The following is a 15,207-nucleotide window of genomic DNA, read 5'->3' on the forward strand; positions in this document are numbered from 1 at the left end:
AAAAAAAAAAAAAAAAAAAAAAAAAAAAAAAAAAAAAAAAAAAAAGACTAGAAATGGAAAAGGTACAAAAAAGGGCAACAAAAACGATTAGGAGCATGGAACAGCTTCTGTATAAGGAGAGATTAAAAAGCATAAGAACAGCCATACTGGGTCAGACCAAAGGTCCAACTAGCCCAGTATCCTGTCCTCCGACAGTTGCCAATGCCAGGTGCCCCAGAGAGAATGAACAGAACAGGTGATCATCAAGTGATCCAACCTGTCGCCCATTCCCAGCTTCTGGCAATCAGAGGCTAGGGACACCAGCACTGCCTATACTGGCTAATAGCTTTTGATGGGCTGACAAAGGAGGTGCTGTAGTCATCATGAACAGGTCAGATTATGAACAGGAGGCTGCCAGGCAACTCTCCAACACCACATTCTACAGGCCACTATCCTCCGATCCCACTGAGGAGTACCAAAAGAAACTACACCGTCTGCTCAAGAAACTCCCTGCTACAGCACGGTAACAAATCTACACGGACACCCCCCTAGAGCCCCGACCAGGGGTATTCTATCTGCTACCCAAGATCCATAACCTGGAACCTGGAAATCCTGGATGCCCCATCATCTCAGGCATTGGCAGTTTTACAGCAGGATTATCTGGCTATTCGGACTCTCTCCTCAGACCCTACACTACCAGCACTCCTAGCTATCTTCGAGACATCACCAACTTCCTGAGGAAACTACAATGCATTGGTGATCTTCCTGAAAACACCATCCTGGCCACCATGGATGCAGAAGCTTTTTACACCGATATTCCACACGAGGATGGACTACAAGCTGTCAGGAACAGTATCCCTGATGAGGCCACAGCACATCTGGTGGCTGAGCTTTGTGTCTTTGTCCTCACCCACAACCATTTCAGATTTGGGGACAACTTATACCTTCAAGTCAGCAGCACTACTATGGGTACCCGCATGGCCCCACGGTATGCCAACATTTTTATGGCTGACTTAGAAAAACGCTTCCTCAGCTCCACCCTATACCAGAAACCTACTGACCGCTATACTTACCTAGATGCATCCAGCTTCCATCAAGGACACATCACTCGATCCATTGTCTTCAGCCAAGCCCTAAAATACTACCGCATTTGCTCCAATCCCTCAGACAGAGACAAACACCTACAAGATCTCTATCAAGCATTCTTAAAACTACAATACCCACCTGGGGAAGTGAGGAAACAGATTGACAGAGCGAGATGGGTACTCAGAAGTCACCTACTACAGGACAGGCCCAACAAGGAAAATAACAGGACACCACAGGCCATCATGTACAGCCCCCAGCTAAAACCTCTCCAGCACATCATCAACGATCTACAATCTATCCTGGAAAACGATCCCCCACTCTCACAGGCCTTGGGAGGCAGGCCAATCCTCGCTTATAGACAGCCCCCCAACCTGAAGCAAATACTCACCAGCAACTACACACCACACCACAGAAACACTAACCCAGGAACCAATCCCTATAACAAACCCTGTTGCCTTCTCTGTCCCCATATCTACTCTAGTGACACCATCATAGGACCCAACTACACAATCAGGGGCTCATTCACCTGTACATCTACTAATATGATATAGCCATCATGTGCCAGCAATGCTCCTCTGCCATGTACATTGGCCAAACTGGACAGTCTCTAAGTCAGGGGTCAGCAACCTTTCAGAAGTGGTGTGCCGAGTCTTCATTTATTCACTTTAATTTAAGGTTTCGCGTGCCAGTAATACATTTTAATGTTTTTAGAAGGTCTCTTTCTATAAGTCTATAATATATAACTAAACTATTGTTATATGTAAAGTAAATAAGATTTTTAAAATGTTTAAGAAGCTTCATTTAAAAATTAAATTAAAATGCAGAGCCCCCTGGACTGGTGGCCAGGACCTGGGCAGTGTGACTGCCACTGAAAATCAGCTCGCGCGCTGCCTTTGGCACGCGTGCCATAGGTTGCCCCCCCTGCTCTAAGTAAAAGGATAAATGGATGCAAATCAGACATCAGGAATGGTAACATACAAAAGCAAGTAGGCGAACACGTCAATCTCCCTGGACATTCAATAACAGATTTAAAAGTAGCCATCCTTCAACAAAAAAACTTCAAAAACCGATTTCAAAGAGAAACTGCAGAGCTACAATTCATTTGCAAACTTAACACCATCAATTTGGGCTTGAATAGGGACTGGGAGTGGCTGGCTCACTACAAAAGCAATTTTCCCTCTCTTGGTATTGACACCTCCTCATCAATTATTGGGAGTGGAGCACATCCACCCTGACTGAATTGGCCTTCAACATTGGTTCTCCACTTGTAAGGTAACTCCCTTTTCTTCATGTGCCAATATATATTTATGCCTCTATCTGTAATTTTCACTCCATGCATCTGAAGAGGTGGGGTTTTTACCCACGAAAGCTTATGCCCAAATAAACCCGTTAGTCTTTAAGGGGCCACCGGACTCCTCGTTGTTTTGATGGACCGCTCCTCCATGAATTTATCTAGTTCTTTTTTAAACCCTGTTATAGTCTTGGCCTTCACAACATCCTCTGGCAAAGAGTTCCACGGGTTGACTGTGTGTTGTGTGAAGAAATACTTCCTTTTGTTTTAAACCTGCTACCTATTAATTTCATTTGGTGACCCCTAGTCCTTGTGTTATGAGAAGGAGTAAATAACACTTCCTTATTTACTTTCTCCACACCAGTCATGATTTTATAGACCTCTATCATATCCCCCCTTAGTCATCTCCTTTTCAAGCTGAAAAGTCCCAGTCTTTTTAATCTCTCCTCATACAGAAGCTGCTCCATATCCCTAATCATTTTTGTTGCCCTTCTTTGTTCCTTTTCCATTTCTAGTATATCTTTTTTGAGATGGAGCGATCAGATGAGCCCCGAGCACCGCCGGCCCCGGCCCAGCCCCGGCCCGGCCCCAGCGGCTCGGGCACCCCCGGGCCAATGGGGGCGGCGGGAAGCAGCGCGGGCAAGTGATGTGCTGGCCGCGGCTTCCTGCCACCCCCATTGGCCGGGACGGCGAACCACGGCCAGTGGGGGCCGCGATCGGCCGAACCTGTCGCATCATCAGGTAAATAAACTGTCCCGGCCCGCTAGGGTGCTTACCCTGGTGAGCCACGTGCCAAACGTTGCCGACCCCTGATATAGACAGACACACACACACACACACACACACACACACTCACGCTATAATATAGTCTTTTGTCTGGTGAAAAAAAATTCCCTGGAACCTAACCCTCTTGTTTACATTAATTCTTATGGGGAAATTGGATTCGCTTAACATCGTTTCACTTTAAAGTCGCATTTTTCAGGAACATAACTACAACGTTAAGTGAGGAGTTATTGTATCTCAATTCTCATTAAAAAGTTATGATGTCTAAAGTAGTTGAGTTTCCCCTCAAGCATTCTTCCAAAACGTGGAATAACTAACAAATTAGAGGAAAAAATTGTTTTGGCACAAGCTTACCCCCCAAAAATAAAGCTTTTAAAGTGATAATTGGAAAGAAAATATTACAAGAAACCCATGTTGGTCAATCAGCTCTAACACACCTGAAGTTATATTTATTTACTGGAAATACGTTATCACCCTTTCCCAATGGGTTTTCTTTTCCTATTAAGATACTCAGTAATTAGAAATAAAGTCTTAAACGTAAGCTATATATTCAATGCATTTGATATTTCTCCAGCACAAATGAAACCACACTCCAGTTGAAGGTACTAACAGTGTCAAGATTCAAAACATACAAATAAATTTAAAAATTGAACTTGCATTTATAAATGACTGATCTAAAAGCCTGTTTTAGCCTCTGGAACCTGTTCAGTTTTATGTAATACAGAAATCCTGAGTATGTATCTACAGTGACCTAACTGGATGATTCTTAACTGTGTCTTAATGAAAATATCAACAGAGGATCCTGTGGCACCTTTAAGACTAACAGAAGTATTGGGAGCATAAGCTTTCGTGGGTAAGAACCTCACTTCTTCAGTCTTGCATCTGAAGAAGTGAGGTTCTTACCCACGAAAGCTTATGCTCCCAATACTTCTGTTAGTCTTAAAGGTGCCACAGGACCCTCTGTTGCTTTTTACAGATTCAGACTAACACGGCTACCCCTCTGATTAATGAAAATATGACACTGTATGTCTTAAATGGTATTAAGAAAACTTGTTATTTTCAAGGCCATACTCAAATATTAAGGAAGTTAGGAAAGAGGCCTGTTCTAAGGCTGTAACAACCTGGCAGGATTAAAAGCACTGCAGGAATTGTAAAAAAAAAAAAAAAAAGTCCCAGGGGTCCATAGACTAATTGAAACATTTGTATTTTCTGATTGAGAAGCAGAGCTATGTACAATGACTTCCTCTGATTTCTATCAAGAGCAACTGAGATGTCTGACTGACGTTACACTGAAAATAAAACTGATCAGCTTTGTGAGAGAGTGAAGGAGATCAGCACTCAACAGGTCTCTTCTCCCAGAAACTGCTCTCTCCTGGCTCTCAGCTGGGTGACAAGGAGCCACATGAAGAGCTTTGAGAGCCGCCTGGTCCCGGGGCTGCTTGTACTGCTGCTGGGGCGCTAATGGGCACACAGGCTCTCAGGCACCCAGCTGCAGGGGGCATTTGGGAACCTCATTAGACTCGCTCTGTGCAGAGGTGCAGAGCAATGCAGACAGCTCTCTGGCTCTGGGACACGGAGCAGCAGCGGCCAGCAGCCACCCACACAGCCGGGGAATTTACATTTCCCGGGGCCCAGGGGGGAGCTGGTGATCCAATTCCTGGAGGACAGCCCTGTCAGCCAACAGCAACTTCTTACTCAGACCCCAGCTAAGGGCTGCGGATTCCTCTGAGCGCAGAGCAACAGTTCGTTTTCCTGTTTGCACTCCACTGTGGTAGGAAACGGAGGGGGAGAAGCCCCGGCCCGCCCTCCCTAAATGGTGCCCCAGCTGTTCCAGTCTATGGGGATGTGGAAAACGACTACATTGGCAACAGACCAGCAGGGAGTGGGAGGGGGAATGGGGACGTTCAGGTAGGGAAAGCCAGTTCCCTAAGGGGATCACTTCAAACCTACTTGTGCTGCCGCACGCTCTGGCTTGAAGTGGTTTCCATCATATACAGGGTTTACAGTTTGTTCAATGGCTCTCAGCCCCCCCCCATGTAAAAACTGTTCCAGCACCTCTGTTTGTTACCATTTGGATACTAATGACATGAAGCCATGTTTACACAGGGACAGAAAAGTTAAGGCACGTCACCTTCAGATGTGAAGTCAACCTCGTGGCGGAGGGTTTTGTGTGTCTCATCCTGAAGTTAAATGGCCTAGGAGGAGAATTTAAGTTATGGCAAACTAAGGCTGAGGGGGGATATGATTGCTCTCTTTAAATATATCAAAGGGATAAATACCAGGGAGGGAGAGGAATTATTTCAGCTCAGTACTAATGTGGACACGAGAACGAATGGATATAAACTGGCCGTGGGGAAATTTAGACTTGAAATTAGACGAAGATTTCTAACCGTCAGAGGGGTGAAATTTTGGAACAGCCTTCCGAGGGAAATGGTGGGGGCGAAAGACCTCTCTGGCTTCAAGATTAGGCTAGATAAGTTTATGGAGGGAATGGTTTGATGGGATAACGTGATTTTAATCAATTAGGCAATAACGGCCATCGCTGGTAAAATTAGGGTCTGGCTAGAGAATCTTGCCTGTATGCTCGGGGTTCTGCTGATCGCCATATTTGGGGTCGGGAAGGAATTTTCCTCCAGGGTAGATTGGCAGTAGCCCTGGAGGTTTTTCGCCTTCCTCCGCAGCATAGGGCAGGGGTCGCAAGCTGGAAGATTCTCTGCAACTTGAAGTCTTTAGATCATGATCTGGAGACTTCAACAGCAGAGTTAAGGGAAAGTGGGGGGGTCAGCTTTTGTGTCCTGCATCATGCGGGAGGTCAGACTAGATGACCATATTGGTCCCTTCTGACCTTAAAGTCTATGAGTCTATGAGTCTATAAGGCCACTTAACACTTAACTCCTGCTTTCTCTTAGGAGTAAACGTGCTTTAACTTAAGGCTTGTCCACACGGTGCTGCAGTGCATAAATGATAGAGCACAGTAACATGTTACACTCTAACTGCTGGCACTAACTAAATGTGCTGTATAGTCCCATTTCGAAAAGGACTATGTTAATGCATGGTGGATGCCTTTTAGTTCACGCCAGCCAGGTCTACATGGGGCAGTCAGAACTCTACAGGTCAGCACGGGCTACAATTCATGGCCCTTGGTGCCAGGTAGAGAAGCCCCACACACACCGACTTCACCCTTCAGTTGATTGGCCTTAACTTTCCAAGTGTCCAAACCCTATGCAAGGCAGCCTCAGAAAAGCAGCTAAACCTTCCCATTCCAACAGACATACCTGAAACCTTCCCAGTGCTCCAACCCCCTAATCTCAGAAATGCATCAGGCTTGGTTTGGCTTGGCGACCTGTACAAACATCTTACATCAGGGGTGGGCAAACTTTTTGGCCTGAGGGCCACATTGGGGTTCCGAAACTGTATGGAGGGCCGGGTAGGGAAGGCTGTGCCTCCCCAAACAGCCTGGCCCCCACCCTCTATCCGCCCCTCAGACTTCCCGCCCCTTGACTGCTCCCCTCAGAACCCCCGATCCATCCAACCCCTCCTGTTCCTTGTCCCCTGACCGCCCCTTCCCAAGACCCCCCACCCCAACCGCTCCCTGGGACCCCACCCCCTATCCAACCCCTCCTGCTCCCTGTCCCCTGACTGCCCTGCCCCATATCCACAACCCCACCCCCTGACAGGCCCCCCGGGACTCCCACACCTTCCAACAACCCCTGCTCCCTGTCCCCTGACTGCCCCCCGGGACCCCCTGCACCTTATCCAACCCTCCCGCTCCCCACCCCCTTACCATGCCACTCAGAGCACAGGACTGGCAGCCACGCCACCCGGCCGGAGCCAGCCCTCCCGCCGCGCAGTCTAGAGCACCGGGGCAGGCCGGCGGCTCTTGCAGCCGCGCTGCCCAGGAGGAGCTCGCAGCCCCATCGCCCAGAGCGTTGGCAGCACGGTGAGCTGAGGCTGCAGGGAAGGGGGGACAGTAGGGGAGGGGCTGGGGGCTAGCCTCCCCGGCCGGGAGCTCAAGGGCCGGGCAGGACAGTCCCGTGGACCGGATGTGGCCTGTGGGCCGCAGTTTGCCCACCTCTGTCCTACATGTATATGTATATAACACCTTCGCCCCAGGTACCATGAACATAAGCTGATATGCAAACTTTGAGGAGAGATCACTTATCCACCATGAAAATCCAGCCACTGCTGGGGTGGAACGTGGCAGCCCTTGAGTTTATCATCATTATGCAGGTCCAGAGAACACAATCGTTTACAACAGGAAGACAGAGATAACAGGAGATAAAACCACTACAGCAGAGCACAGCATGGCTACGTTCACATTAGCAGTAACACTGCCTGCGGGTGGTACCGTGGCCTACTGGGTATGTAAGGCACTGGGTTGCCTTGCTCAGCACCCAGGGACCCTAGCGGCTCTGGTCAGCACCGTGGACCGGGACCTTAAAAGTCCCATCGGTGGTGCTGCCCAACTAAAGCAGGCTAGTGCCTACCTGTCGCGACACCACGCTGCGCCCAGGAAGCGGCCAGCAGCGGGTCCGGCTTCTAGGCAGGGGGGTGATAGGACTCCACACGTTGCCATTGCCCCAAGCACCAGCTCCGCACTGGTTCCTGGCCAATGGGAGCTGCAGGCAAGAGCCATGCGGAGATGCTTGCACGCCTCTGCCTAGGAGCCAGACCTGTTGCTGGCCGCTTCCGGGGCGCAGTGCGTTCCGCAGTGCCAGGACAGGCAGGAAGCCTGCCTCTGCACCCCAGCTGCGCCACTGACCGGGAGCCTCCGGAGGTAAATCCGTGCCCCAACCCTGCGCCCCTCCAAATCCAGAACCCCTTCCTGCACCCCAAACTCATCCCCACCACACCCCAGAGCCTGCACCCCCAGCCCAGAGCTCTGACCCCCTCCCACACCCCAACCCCCTGCCCCAGCCCTGAGCCCCTCCCACACCCCAAACCCCTCATCCCCAACTCCGTTGGGTTGTGGGCATCAACAATTTTCTTCAACTGGGTCCCCCCAAAAAACAGTTTGAAAACCACCAAGCTAGTGTAGATGAGCCTCCAGTGTCTACCCCTGCCCATAGCAGCTCTTACTCCAGTCCTCTCTGAGACATTGCCTTGGGGGCAAAACTTACTGCCAGCTGGGGCAAATACTGCCCCCACCAACACCCGGGCAGGCAAGGGGCATTCTCCCCTTCTGTCCAGGGCTGTCCACACTAGGGGTAAGGAAAGGTCTCCCTCGCCTCTCTCCAGCTGCGGCCCAGATGTGCTTCTTACCCTTGCACATCTGGAGAGACTCTCGGGGCTTGTCTACACTAGGTGGAGGTGCAGCCGGGGCAGGAATTACCGCAGTGGCTCCTGTCCCACCTGCAGCGCTTGCACCCCCTTAGCTGGGGGGGCACGGACAGCTGGGTACCCCCGCCCCAGCTCCCCGCCGCCCGCTCTTTGCAGCCGAGCTGCCCCCTAGGCGCCCTGCGGCCGCACGTGTCTCTCCGCGCGCCCGCCAGGCGGGAAGGCTCCGGCTGCGTGGCCCGGGGAGGCGGGGGGGGGGGCGCCGGAGCGGGACACTCACCGCACGCGGCAGCTGCTCTCCTGGACAGGGTCCCAAAGGGCTGCGCGCCTCATCCGATCCGAATCTGCCGCGGAACCGTTGCTGGCAGAGCCGCGCAGGCGCAGTAACAGCGGCCGAAGCGGCGGCCCAGCCCCTTCCCACCCCCAGCTCAGCTACCAGCTGTGGCGGCTCCACGTGGGACGGAAGGGAAGGGGGCGGGGCGGGGCGTCTATGGTACTCGCAGCTGGGGGCACAGCACAGAGTGGGGGGAGTTTGGGGTACAGGGGAATAGGGTGGGAACACAGCACAGAGTGGGGAGAGTTTGGGGTACAGGGGAATAGGGTGGGAACACAGCACGGAGAGTGGGGGGAGAGTTTGGGGTACAAAGGAGGAGGGTGGGGGCAGGGCTGGCGGGGGGGGGCAAGTGGGGCAATTTGCCCCGGGCCCTGCAGGGGCCCCCACAAGAATATAGTATTCTATAGTATTGCAACTTTTTTTAGGGAAGGGGCCCCTCAAATTGCTTTGCCCCAGGCCCCCTGAATCCTCTGGGCAGCCCTGGGTGGGGGAGAATTTGTGGTACAGAGGAGGAGGGTGGGGGTACAGCACAGAAAGTGCTGGGAGAGTTTGAGGTACAGAGGAGGAGGAACATGGCACAGGCTCAGAATGTTTCACCTCTGGTGCTCGGAGCTGTGCTTGCTCCATGTCCCAGGCCTGTCAGCTGCTCCCAAGCATCTTCACAGGGTCTGACCTAAAGCCCACTCACCATAATGTGCATCTCAACTATTTCACTGATGAGTTGAAAAGCCACAAACCCCCCATGCCACCCCCATCACTTCACAGGCTAGAAGGGCCCATTCTGACCATCTAGTCCAGTGGTTCTTAACCTGGGGTGCACGCAGCCCCTGGGGGTGCAAGATGCCCTTTCTGGGGGTGTGAGACATGCCAGATTTTTTTAGAAGGTAAATAATTGAAAACACAAATTAAGCATAAGCACGTAAGTACAACTACTTTGTTTCATCAAACCTATGTATTTATTAACATTATACTTTTTTTTAATGATTACTGTGTTAAATTTTAACTGTGAAATTAAAATAAATATATAATTCTCTCTCTTTCATTCTATAGTTAGGATATATCTAGGTTAAAAGAACTGACCTACTTCAATGATTTTTGATAAGGGGTGCGCAAACATATTTTTGAGAACCAAAGGGGTGCAGGCTGCAGTAAAGGTTAAGAACCACTGATGTAGTCAGATGACTTGCATAGCCCAGGGAGAGAACCTGACCCAGGCCCATAGCATGTAGTTAAACAAGAGTGTATATTCTAGAAAGAAAGAATCCAGTGGTGGTTTAAAGACTGAAAGTGATGGAGAATCTCCCATGTGCCTAAGTAACTGTTAAAAATTTGCACCTTATTTCCAGCTTGAACTTTGCTGACTTCAGCTCCTAACCAGTGTGCTTTGGTATGTGTGTGTAGGTTCTGTTATAGGTTGGGTTAAACCTTGAAACTGGTGAATGTGACAGCTGCTCTTCATTGCAGGTTGATTGTAAGGAACAGTTAAGCTCTTTTATGGAAGCAACAGAGGGTCCTGTGGCACCTTTAAGACTAACAGATGTATTGGAGCATAAGCTTTCGTGGGTGAATGCCCACTTTGTCAGACGCACATAATGGAAATTTCCAGAGGCAGGTATAAATATGCAGGCAAGAATCAGTATGGAGATAACGAGTATCAGAGGGGTAGCCGTGTTAGTCTGAATCTGTAAAAAGCAACAGAGGGTCCTGTGGCACCTTTAAGACTAACAGAAGTATTGGGAGCATAAGCTTTCGTGGGTAAGATAACGAGGTTAGTTCAATCAGGGAGGGTGAGGTCCTCTGCTAGCAGTTGAGGTGTGAACACCAAGGGAGGAGAAACTGCTTCTGTAGTTGGATAGCCATTCACAGTCTTTGTCAAATCCTGATCTGATGGTGTCAAATTTGCAAATGAACTGAAGCTCAGCAGTTTCTCTTTGGAGTCTGGTCCTGAAGTTTTTTTGCTGTAAGATGGCTACCTTTACATCTGCTATTGTGTGGCCAGGGAGGTTGAAGTGTTCTCCTACAGGTTTTTGTATATTGCCATTCCTGATATCTGACTTCTGTCCATTTATCTTTTTATGTAGTGACTGTCCAGTTTGGCCAATGTACATAGCAGAGGGGCATTGCTGGCACATGATGGCACATATAACATTGGTGGACGTGCAGGTGAATGAACCGGTGATGTTGTAGCTGATCTGGTTAGGTCCTGTGATGGTGTTGCTGGTGTAGATATGTGGGCAGAGTTGGCATTGAGGTTTGTTGCATGGATTGGTTCCTGAGTTAGAGTTGTTGTTATGGTGCGGTGAGTGGTTGCTGGTGAGAATATGTTTAAGGTTGGCGGGTTGTCTGTGGGCGAGGACTGGCCTGCCTCCCGAGGTCTGTGAAAGCAAGGGATCATTGTCCAGGATGGGTTGTAGATCACTGATGATGCGTTGGAGAGGTTTAAGCTGAGGACTGTAGGTGATGGCCAGTGAAGTTCTGTTGGTTTCTTTCTTGGGCTTGTCTTGTAACAGGAGGCTTCTGGGTACACGTCTGGACAGTCACTACGTAAGAGGATAAATGGACACAAGTCAGATATCAGGAATGGCAATATACAAAAACCTGTAGGAGAACACTTCAACCTCCCTGGCCACACAATAGCAGATGTAAAGGTAGCCATTTTACAGCAAAAAAACTTCAGGACCAGACTCCAAAGAGAAACTGCTGAGCTTCAGTTCATTTGCAAATTTGACACCATCAGATAGGATTCAACAAAGACTGTGAATGGCTATCCAACTACAGAAGCAGTTTCTCCTCCCTTGGTGTTCACACCTCAACTGCTAGCAGAGGACCTCACCCTCCCTGATTGAACTAACCTCATTATCTCCATACTGATTCTTGCCTGCATATTTATACCTGCCTCTGGAAATTTCCATTATGTGCGTCTGACAAAGTGGGCATTCACCCACGAAAGCTTATGCTCCAATACATCTGTTAGTCTTAAAGGTGCAACAGGGCCCTCTGTTGCTTTTTACAGATCCAGACTAACACGGCTACCCCTCTGATTTATGGAAGCAGATAGCTGAAACAATAGCAGCCTCCACTGAAAACACAGGTACAGGCAAGGCACATGTGGGTGGGGTTTGACTGGTTATGGTTTGGTGGAGGTGTGCATGTCTGTCTCCATGTGAGAGAAGCATAAGAGAGGCCAGAGAAGCAGAGAGAAGGCAGCAAGGAAGCACCCAGCAACACAGAAGCACGGTGAGAGAGCGCTTTTGGGTTGAGTGTTGGCTAGAAAGGGGCTTGGAGCTGTGAGCAAACACTGTGGGCTAGTCTACACTGGCAATGTTAGAAGTACTGCCATGGCAGTGCTTTAACATGGCTTGTGTAGTCACGGCACACAAGGAGCGGTTCCCAGCGCTGGTGCACTGTCTACACTGGCGCTTTACAGCACTGAAACTTGCTGTGCTCAGGGGGGTGTTTTTTCACACCCCTGAGTGAGAAAGTTGCAGCACTGTTAAGTGCCAGTGTAGACAAGCCCTTAGTTGCTTAGTTCAAGGAAACAGAACTCTGTACATTCTTTATAAATGAACAGGATTGCATCAAAGATTCTTGGTTCCATTGTCAATTCCTGCCCCTCGCTGAAACAACCGGCATTATCTTGGAGCTCGGCTAACCGTGTTGGTCAAATAGGGGTGAGAGTACTTATAGACCATGATTAAATCACATCTTAACCTCTTTAGTAAGATAAATATGCTGAGCTCTCTCTAGGCCAGTGGTTCTCAACTTATTTATCATTGTGGGCTGCAGGTTGAGAACCCCACACACACACCTCCACGTCCCCCTACAGACCCCTATGCCCAACGCTTTGGCCCCTCCACAGAGTGGGGCCAGGAGCAGACCTCAGGCATGGGGCCACAGGGCAGCCCCTACCCCCCGACCCTGCCACACAGCAGCCCTGATCCTGGATCTCGCCGGGTGGGGGTCAGGCAGCAGGGGAGCCTGGACCCTGCTGAGCAGGGAAGCGCAGCCCTGAGCCCGCACGGCAAGGCATTGCAGCCCTGAATCCAGACAGCTGGGAGGGTAGGACAGGGCAGCCCCAACCTTGGACTCTGCCATGTGGGGCGGGGCAGGGCAGCCAGGATGCTGCCACGCCTTTAGCACACAGCTAGGCCGCAGCTGTGTGCTAATTGGGCCACGTGTGGCCCACGGGTTGAGTACCACTGCTCTAGGCCCTAGTTCAGCAAGTACTTATGCACTTGCCTGACTTTGAGCACAGGAATAACCCTATTGACTTCCCTAGTGCTGACATGCTTGGAGTTAGGCACTTTCTTAATACCTTGCTGTACCGGGGAGTGTGATTCTGGCTTGGGGTAGCAGGGTCTCAGTCTTGCTCCACTTCCATCACGGGGCCCCGTCAACTTAAAAATCACTTAAACACGCATCTCACCTGCTCTTTTTACAAGCATTACCAAAGGCCTTGATGCTGCAAGCACTGGCACTCTTGGCTCTAGGTTTTTTGCTGCCCCAAGCAAAAAAATTTTTGGCTGCCCCCCCCCCCCGCCCCGGGCCCCCCCCCCCCCCCCACCAGTGCCGTCCCCCACTTGCACCCCCTGCCGCCCCAGCCGTGGGCTTCCCCCCGCCAAACGTGACCTCCTCGTTCACCACAACAATCCCCGTTTACACTTGCAGTGGGGATCAAACCGTTTCTCGTATTTTTATTTCACTTTAGTATAAATATCGCCCCCCCTGTCCCCCGCAACCCCATTTGTAGTGCTCCAAATGCACATGGAAGGTATAGGGACTAACTCTCAAACCTTGTACCCGGAAAGGGATGGGGATCTAGTAAAGAGGGTGCAGGCAGAGGAGCAGGTGTGGGGGTGCTTGGGTGCTCTCCGCTGGCAGAGAAGCAGGGTGTGATGTACTCACGGAGGAGAGGGGGTATCAGGAGGGTTGCGGGAGAAGAGGTGTGGGAGGAGAGGGCTGGGGGAGGGTACAAGGGGAGAGGTGCAGGTGAAGGGAGAGTACAAGGGGAAGGGTTTCAGCGAAGGAGGAATGGGGGGAGGTACAAGTGAAGAGGCTGCGAGCGGGATGGGGGGTGCAAGGGCTGAGAGGGGCAGGCGCTGACAGCTGCTTCCCCAGCCCTGTGCAGGCAGAGCCGAGAGGACGGACACTGACCCCCAGGTGCCCGAGCCGTGGGGGTCCCCCGGTGGGGCAGTATCCCCTGCTGCCCAGCTCGGAGCTGGGCTCTGCCTCTCCTCGCCCCTGGCGCTGTGGGGGCCCGGGGCAAGCAGCGCGGGGCTCAGTCAGGGGAGGTGCGTGGCGGGCTGGGTCCGGGGGCAGGAGCGGGTGGCGGCAGCTCCGGCTCCCCAGCCACTTGTCCCATCAGCGCGCGAGCCGGGATCTGCGCCCCCCCACCCAGCCCGGTGGCGCCCTGCACAGCCCACTCGGGCGGGGAAACGCCGCGCCGCTCTGGGGAGACTCAGAGCAGCAGCAGTGGCGGCAGCAGGACCCCTCCTCCCTCTCTGCATCCCGGGCCCCACTTCCCTCCCTCCCCGGCTCCTCACACACTCCGGGAGCCCCTCTCGCTGCCGCAGCCTGGGCTCGGCTCCAGGGGACGATGCTCTGGCTCTCCAGCGGCAGGGCTCTGGCCAGGGCCGGCTTTTGGCTGCCCCAAGCAAAAAAAAAAATGGGGGGCCGGAGTGCCGCCCCTTGGAAAGTGCTGCCCCAAGCACATGCTTGGAGCGCTGGTGCCTAGAGTCAATGTCCCACTGACACAAGGATTGCTGGGAGAACAATGGTATTTGTCTTCTCCCCAGCTGGAAGAGCATAACTCCAATGGATTCCACCGCTGTAAACCAGCAGAACTCCATTCCAGTCCTTAGAGCTTGGACAGTTTATATCAGCTGTCTGGCTGTTTCCAGCTATGAGATGCCAAATGCTTGTAGTCTGGCACCAGTCTTCTCTCTTGAAGCCTTTTGTTGCATGCAGAACTGGGCAGGGAACCTGGAGGGCAAATCCTCACTCAGCCTTTCTCCAGAAAGTCTCCCTGCAGGGTTTCCCTGCAGTGCCCGCAGCAGAGCCCTGGGACCCCTGAGTGGGTTTGGCAGCTTTCCCCCTCCCTGGCGTCTTCTCATGCTCAGGAGACATTGATTGCAACACAGCAAAGAGAAAACTCTCCAGAAATATTAGTCTCTGTTGCATTACTCAGTATTTGGTAGCCATTTCTCCAGGAGATACAGCCGTTAGCTCCCTAAAACAACAAGGAGTCTGGTGGCACCTTAAAGACTAACAGATTTATTTGGGCATAAGCTTTCGTGGGTAAAAACCTCACTTCTTCAGATGCATAGAGTGAAAGTTACAGATGCAGGCATTATATACTGACACATGGAGAGCAGGGAGTTACTTCGCAAGTGGAGAACCAGTGTTGACAGGGCCAATTCAATCAGGGTGGATGTAGTCCACTCCCAATAATAGATGA

At 51.2% G+C, this 15,207-nt stretch overlaps 1 protein-coding gene across 1 annotated transcript in view; it reads right to left on the reverse strand.

Moving 5' to 3' along the window:
- LOC113407731 overlaps positions 1 to 8,782 on the reverse strand; it is a 31,330-nt gene extending 22,548 nt beyond the window's left edge. Inside the window, exon 1 of the mRNA XM_029912829.1 lies at positions 8,697 to 8,782. The gene's annotated coding sequence lies outside the window, so the exon portion shown is untranslated. The remainder of the gene's footprint in view (positions 1 to 8,696) is intronic.
- Between the last annotated feature and the right edge of the window lie 6,425 nt (positions 8,783 to 15,207).

This window comes from Terrapene carolina, unplaced genomic scaffold (assembly GCF_002925995.2).
Source record: "Terrapene carolina triunguis isolate 2854851 unplaced genomic scaffold, T_m_triunguis-2.0 Scaffold249, whole genome shotgun sequence".
Taxonomy (NCBI): Eukaryota; Metazoa; Chordata; order Testudines; family Emydidae; genus Terrapene; species Terrapene triunguis.